The sequence below is a fragment of the Tachypleus tridentatus genome, chromosome 11 (assembly GCF_004210375.1).
Source record: "Tachypleus tridentatus isolate NWPU-2018 chromosome 11, ASM421037v1, whole genome shotgun sequence".
In the NCBI taxonomy this organism is placed as follows: domain Eukaryota; kingdom Metazoa; phylum Arthropoda; class Merostomata; order Xiphosura; family Limulidae; genus Tachypleus; species Tachypleus tridentatus.
In genome coordinates, this window is record NC_134835.1 from 78,876,956 (window position 1) to 78,883,983 (window position 7,028).

At 34.9% G+C, this 7,028-nt stretch overlaps 2 non-coding genes across 2 annotated transcripts; both read right to left on the reverse strand.

Annotated features, from left to right (window-relative positions):
• Window positions 1–1,624: 1,624 nt before the first annotated feature.
• LOC143232909 (U1 spliceosomal RNA) lies at window positions 1,625–1,788 on the reverse strand. Its single transcript, XR_013017869.1, has one exon. It is a non-coding gene; the product is annotated as a U1 spliceosomal RNA (small nuclear RNA).
• A 4,328-nt stretch (window positions 1,789–6,116) lies between these two features.
• On the reverse strand, window positions 6,117–6,280 carry LOC143232910 (U1 spliceosomal RNA). The gene has a single exon (XR_013017870.1). It is a non-coding gene; the product is annotated as a U1 spliceosomal RNA (small nuclear RNA).
• Between the last annotated feature and the right edge of the window lie 748 nt (window positions 6,281–7,028).

The following is a 7,028-nucleotide window of genomic DNA, read 5'->3' on the forward strand; positions in this document are numbered from 1 at the left end:
AGTTGATATAGAAGCCAACTACAAAATCGTATTATTTCTTCTCTACCTCTGTTATTACGAGCTCTGAAGCTCACTTCAAAATTCGCTCGTTCTGGCTAAACTTATCAGATTATATCCATACAAATTATGAATTATAATCATGTGTGTATTATAATTACAAAAGAAAACCTACCATTTATTAGCTTTGCTCAATAAAGAAGTAGCATCCTCTTTACATTTAGCAACAACCAAGACATTAATATCATCTGCAAATTTAAATATTTATTGACTATTCCTTCATCTATATCATTGATGTCGATCAAAAAGAGCAAAGGTCCTAAGAGTGAGTCCTGAAGTGGCCCACTTGTGACATTAATCTAGTTTGACTGAACTCCTTTCGTAACAACGCTCTGCTTTTGTTATCCCACCCTCTTCTACCCAACTTGCTAACTTATTTCCCACATCTTTCGAGACTTTTTTTTTCTTACAAGCCTTCTATGTATCACATTGTCAAATGCTTTCGAAAACTCAAACATACCAAAACTACATTATTATTACCCTCACCTACATAAGCAGTAACATTTTTCTATGTTTGTATTTTATCCTATTTTGCGTCTTAAATACCGTACATGTGTTTTGAAACAAAACCAGAATGTAATAAAAAGAGGCAACTTCAAATTATATGGAATAGGTTTGTTTATATACAGCAATATGTATATAGTATAGAGTTAATTGTTAACTATAATTGAGACCTAAAAAGCTCCTATTATTACCCATATGGATGGAGTTATCCAACTTATTTTCCTCTTAAGGGACACAAACGCACAATTCGGCCTTACAGTTAAAATGAGTGAGGTTTGATAAAGTCACATTTGTATTTAATTACTTAAGTAACGGCCATACATAGGGTATAACGAATGAAGATAATTTGTCTTGATTAATTATCAAATTGCTGTCTCGTTCTCGCGACGACCTTAAGTAAGGTCACTGTGCCCTATGTATTCACATTTGATACTTGCAGCTACAGGACTGCAGATACTCGGGCAATTTTAACGAGAATGTGACACAGGGATTAAACCTTCCACTGTTTTCCAATCATTGACAGCCTTTAAAATTCCGTATGACACGAATTTTAGGTGGAAACTCACATATCCAGAAATCTGCACTGAGCCTTCCATCCACAGGGCAAAGAGCAACAAACTTGTAGTGTTAAAAGCCCTCAGTTTACTGCTTAAGCCTACTGGTGTAGCTTTGCGCGAAATTGAGAAACCAACACAACATAAGCATACCAGGTTGGGAAAGAAATAAGAAATCAAAGAAGTCCTACTGATACAACAAATACAGCCAATGTAAAGGAACACCTTTATACCTGTACCAATTAATAACCTAACTGCAATGCCACCGTTACGCTCTCTACTGTATTTTAAGAACGGATTTAACTCCCATACCAGTGTAGTAAGCTTCACTGTTTCAAATAACATTCTAAGCTAAAGCAGAAATGTTTCATTTGTTGTGCATTATGTATTCATCCCATAAAGGAAGTATTGAGTACGATTGAACATTTTGAGGTTAAATACTTATGATTATTTAGTAACGACTTCATTTCTTTAATAACAAATTGGATTCTTCTTTTCGATTTCTACTACAGGGGATAGCGCGAACGCAGTCCCCACTACCAAAAAATTACACGCTCCATCTGTCCCAGTTTGGGATAGTGGCAGAGGTCAACCCACCCAGAGTGCAATGGGCGAGCCTCGCTCTGGAGAAGCCACCTTGTTGATCATGGCATTCTCAGCGCCAGGTAAGTATGCTCCATACTCTTCATATAAGGCTTATGTAACAACACTTTGTAGTTATAAATACGGTGTAAAAATAAAATATATAATTAGTCTGAAAAATTTTTAAATACTCGAAACAACTTTCAAACTCTATAATGGAACATTTTTTCTAGTCATTTATTTATATACAATAAAACTTTTCCTTTAATTTCGCCACATTTATGAAACGTAAAAGACTATATTTGAGATTTTAAACCTCTCGATTGGAAGCCTCTTTGTCTTGACGGCTGCGCCACCTAGTGCTGTATTTTGTTTATTTTAAACAACATTGTAGGTACAAATAAGTTGTATGGTTGTTTCTTTTATTTAAAATAGACAAACACAAAATACTATTTGCAGAAAAAATTCACGTTGGTGATGATAAGCGACCTGAGATACATTTCGACTAAACAGAATTCATAGATTATGTTTGTTTGTAGTTAAGAACAAAATACTTTATGGATTGTAATGCGTTTTGCCCACCACAATTACAGAAATTGGGTTTCTGTCGTTATAAGTCCGGTGAATTACCGCTGTGCTACTGGTGAGAAGTGTTCATAGAAGTCCAACATTTCAATGAAAGAAAAGAAAATTCACTATAAAATTGAAGGATAAGTGTTGACTTATTCATTTTCAAGAAACTGGTTTATTTTGACGAGTAAACGAACTAGCACGTCACTTTTGACAAAGAATGGCGAAGGTTCTTAAAATGTTAAATACCCTTTGTATGCCTTCAAGTCGCTTTATGTCAGGTTATTAGACAAATTCTATAAATTTAAGTTAACTTTATGAAATCATTATCAACAGAGCATCGAAGCCAATAATTGCCAGTTACACTATATTATCAACTTGTAATTTTGGGCCAGGCTTTCTTCAGTATTCGATTTGATGTCGCCAGTGTGCTGGGGCAAATGTCTCTGAATACGTACCTTAAACATAAAATAATTTCTAAATGATCGACGACAAGCAAAGCTTTTCAAGTATACATACATAATCTTTTGAGTTTGTGTTACTTTTCTAGTAAACCAAGGAAATATAACAAAGTTGGGGCGCTAAAAGTAGAATGTCGCCAGCAGAAAATTTTAATTTCAAAGGAAAAAATTTAAGAATCAATCAAACCTTTATTGAAATTAATTAGAAAGCATTTATGTTTTGGAAAATGTTTATTAGTTGACTGATCCATTATTTTTTCACATAATAAAATATTCATAATAACACGTCGCCATAATCACGTGTTCTCCTTTATGGTTCTTTATTATCGTTTTTTGTTGTTTGTTTTTTTTGAGTAAATTAAAAGATTGTCGCGTAAAAGTATATAATTTTACTCATTTGATCATACTCCAAACGTAGACTATCAAGAGATCTTGTGGGTATGTCCATTTGGAGCTGAGCGGTTCGGCATGGCCAGGTGGTTTAGGCACTCGACTCGTAATCCGAGGGTCACGGGTTCGAATCCCCATCATCCCCAAAATATGCTCGCTCTTTCAGCCGTGGGGTCGTTATAATGTGACGGTCAATCCCACTATTCGTTGGTAAAAGTGTAGCCCAAGAATTGACGGTGATGACTAGCTGCCTTCACTCTTGTCTTACGCTGCTAAATTAGGGACTACTAGCGCAGATAGACGTCGTGAAGCTTTGCGCGACATTCAAAACAGAACAAAATCATTTGAAGCTTGTAATAGAATTCACTTTTAAGCACATGATCTCCTTCACGGATATATCGAGTGTATAGACTCAAATTATCAATTTGTTATATCGTTATACACTACAGCCAATCAGTGCTTATCATCAATAACTCAAAGGGTAAAAGTAAAATGCATTCTTCGATAAGAATCGCTAAAAATGAACTTGCGTGAACTCCTTCACTTCATAGCGATATTATATATAAAGAGTGCGTAATGCTTTTCCCAAAATATTTAGTTTCTGTCACGTGCAAATGAATAAGGTTAGGTACCTTGTAAACGTATTAGTCGCAAATCAAAGTCCTTGAAAGGGATTACGTAACTGGCATGTACCTCTTTAACTGTATGACTAACATTTAAAGGTGCGAGTATTGGTAGCTTTAAATTTAAATGTCTGATAAGTTACAGAGCTAAATTTGTGAACGATAGTTATGGTTCGGTATATAAAACAAATAACTGAGGACATAGTGATATGCATGTAAAGGAATTCACAGAATGGATAGAGGAGATAGACGTCTTCATCAAGGTGGAAACATACGACAGATGTAGGCCGAGTGCTAGATATTTGGGAACAAGATTTTCGGTAATTATATTTTCAAGAACTGTATAAAACATACTTATAATAGAAGATTTTTGTCAACATTTTCCAGTTAAAAAATGGACGCTCGAGAAAGTCTGGCTTTCATAGGCCTATTAGTCTTACGTCACTTGTGGGAAAACGTTTGGAAAGTCTGAGACAAAATGCTTTATAAAGTTTAGAATTTTATTAGATAGCCAATATCAGGTTTTGTATATGGCACGGATTCTTTACAGTAGATGTCTGTGGCTTGGTGCCGACGAATTTCAACGCTAAATAAACAGCACACAATCTGCTTGTTTCAAAATAAAACACACACACAAGCATACAAGCCAAGAAATGAACAAAAAAAATCGATACACTATTGGTTACCACAGCTGAGTCTAGAGCTTTAAATAACACTATCTTTTGTGAAAACTACACACAACTGGTTTAGTTGATATAGAAGCCAACTACAAAATCGTATTATTTCTTCTCTACCTCTGTTATTACGAGCTCTGAAGCTCACTTCAAAATTCGCTCGTTCTGGCTAAACTTATCAGATTATATCCATACAAATTATGAATTATAATCATGTGTGTATTATAATTACAAAAGAAAACCTACCATTTATTAGCTTTGCTCAATAAAGAAGTAGCATCCTCTTTACATTTAGCAACAACCAAGACATTAATATCATCTGCAAATTTAAATATTTATTGACTATTCCTTCATCTATATCATTGATGTCGATCAAAAAGAGCAAAGGTCCTAAGAGTGAGTCCTGAAGTGGCCCACTTGTGACATTAATCTAGTTTGACTGAACTCCTTTCGTAACAACGCTCTGCTTTTGTTATCCCACCCCTCTTCTACCCAACTTGCTAACTTATTTCCCACATCTTTCGAGACTTTTTTTTTTCTTACAAGCCTTCTATGTATCACATTGTCAAATGCTTTCGAAAACTCAAACATACCAAAACTACATTATTATTACCCTCACCTACATAAGCAGTAACATTTTTCTATGTTTGTATTTTATCCTATTTTGCGTCTTAAATACCGTACATGTGTTTTGAAACAAAAACCAGAATGTAATAAAAAGAGGCAACTTCAAATTATATGGAATAGGTTTGTTTATATACAGCAATATGTATATAGTATAGAGTTAATTGTTAACTATAATTGAGACCTAAAAAGCTCCTATTATTACCCATATGGATGGAGTTATCCAACTTATTTTCCTCTTAAGGGACACAAACGCACAATTCGGCCTTACAGTTAAAATGAGTGAGGTTTGATAAAGTCACATTTGTATTTAATTACTTAAGTAACGGCCATACATAGGGTATAACGAATGAAGATAATTTGTCTTGATTAATTATCAAATTGCTGTCTCGTTCTCGCGACGACCTTAAGTAAGGTCACTGTGCCCTATGTATTCACATTTGATACTTGCAGCTACAGGACTGCAGATACTCGGGCAATTTTAACGAGAATGTGACACAGGGATTAAACCTTCCACTGTTTTCCAATCATTGACAGCCTTTAAAATTCCGTATGACACGAATTTTAGGTGGAAACTCACATATCCAGAAATCTGCACTGAGCCTTCCATCCACAGGGCAAAGAGCAACAAACTTGTAGTGTTAAAAGCCCTCAGTTTACTGCTTAAGCCTACTGGTGTAGCTTTGCGCGAAATTGAGAAACCAACACAACATAAGCATACCAGGTTGGGAAAGAAATAAGAAATCAAAGAAGTCCTACTGATACAACAAATACAGCCAATGTAAAGGAACACCTTTATACCTGTACCAATTAATAACCTAACTGCAATGCCACCGTTACGCTCTCTACTGTATTTTAAGAACGGATTTAACTCCCATACCAGTGTAGTAAGCTTCACTGTTTCAAATAACATTCTAAGCTAAAGCAGAAATGTTTCATTTGTTGTGCATTATGTATTCATCCCATAAAGGAAGTATTGAGTACGATTGAACATTTTGAGGTTAAATACTTATGATTATTTAGTAACGACTTCATTTCTTTAATAACAAATTGGATTCTTCTTTTCGATTTCTACTACAGGGGATAGCGCGAACGCAGTCCCCACTACCAAAAAATTACACGCTCCATCTGTCCCAGTTTGGGATAGTGGCAGAGGTCAACCCACCCAGAGTGCAATGGGCGAGCCTCGCTCTGGAGAAGCCACCTTGTTGATCATGGCATTCTCAGCGCCAGGTAAGTATGCTCCATACTCTTCATATAAGGCTTATGTAACAACACTTTGTAGTTATAAATACGGTGTAAAAATAAAATATATAATTAGTCTGAAAAATTTTAAATACTCGAAACAACTTTCAAACTCTATAATGGAACATTTTTTCTAGTCATTTATTTATATACAATAAAACTTTTCCTTTAATTTCGCCACATTTATGAAACGTAAAAGACTATATTTGAGATTTTAAACCTCTCGATTGGAAGCCTCTTTGTCTTGACGGCTGCGCCACCTAGTGCTGTATTTTGTTTATTTTAAACAACATTGTAGGTACAAATAAGTTGTATGGTTGTTTCTTTTATTTAAAATAGACAAACACAAAATACTATTTGCAGAAAAAATTCACGTTGGTGATGATAAGCGACCTGAGATACATTTCGACTAAACAGAATTCATAGATTATGTTTGTTTGTAGTTAAGAACAAAATACTTTATGGATTGTAATGCGTTTTGCCCACCACAATTACAGAAATTGGGTTTCTGTCGTTATAAGTCCGGTGAATTACCGCTGTGCTACTGGTGAGAAGTGTTCATAGAAGTCCAACATTTCAATGAAAGAAAAGAAAATTCACTATAAAATTGAAGGATAAGTGTTGACTTATTCATTTTCAAGAAACTGGTTTATTTTGACGAGTAAACGAACTAGCACGTCACTTTTGACAAAGAATGGCGAAGGTTCTTAAAATGTTAAATACTCCTTTGTATGCCTTCAAGTC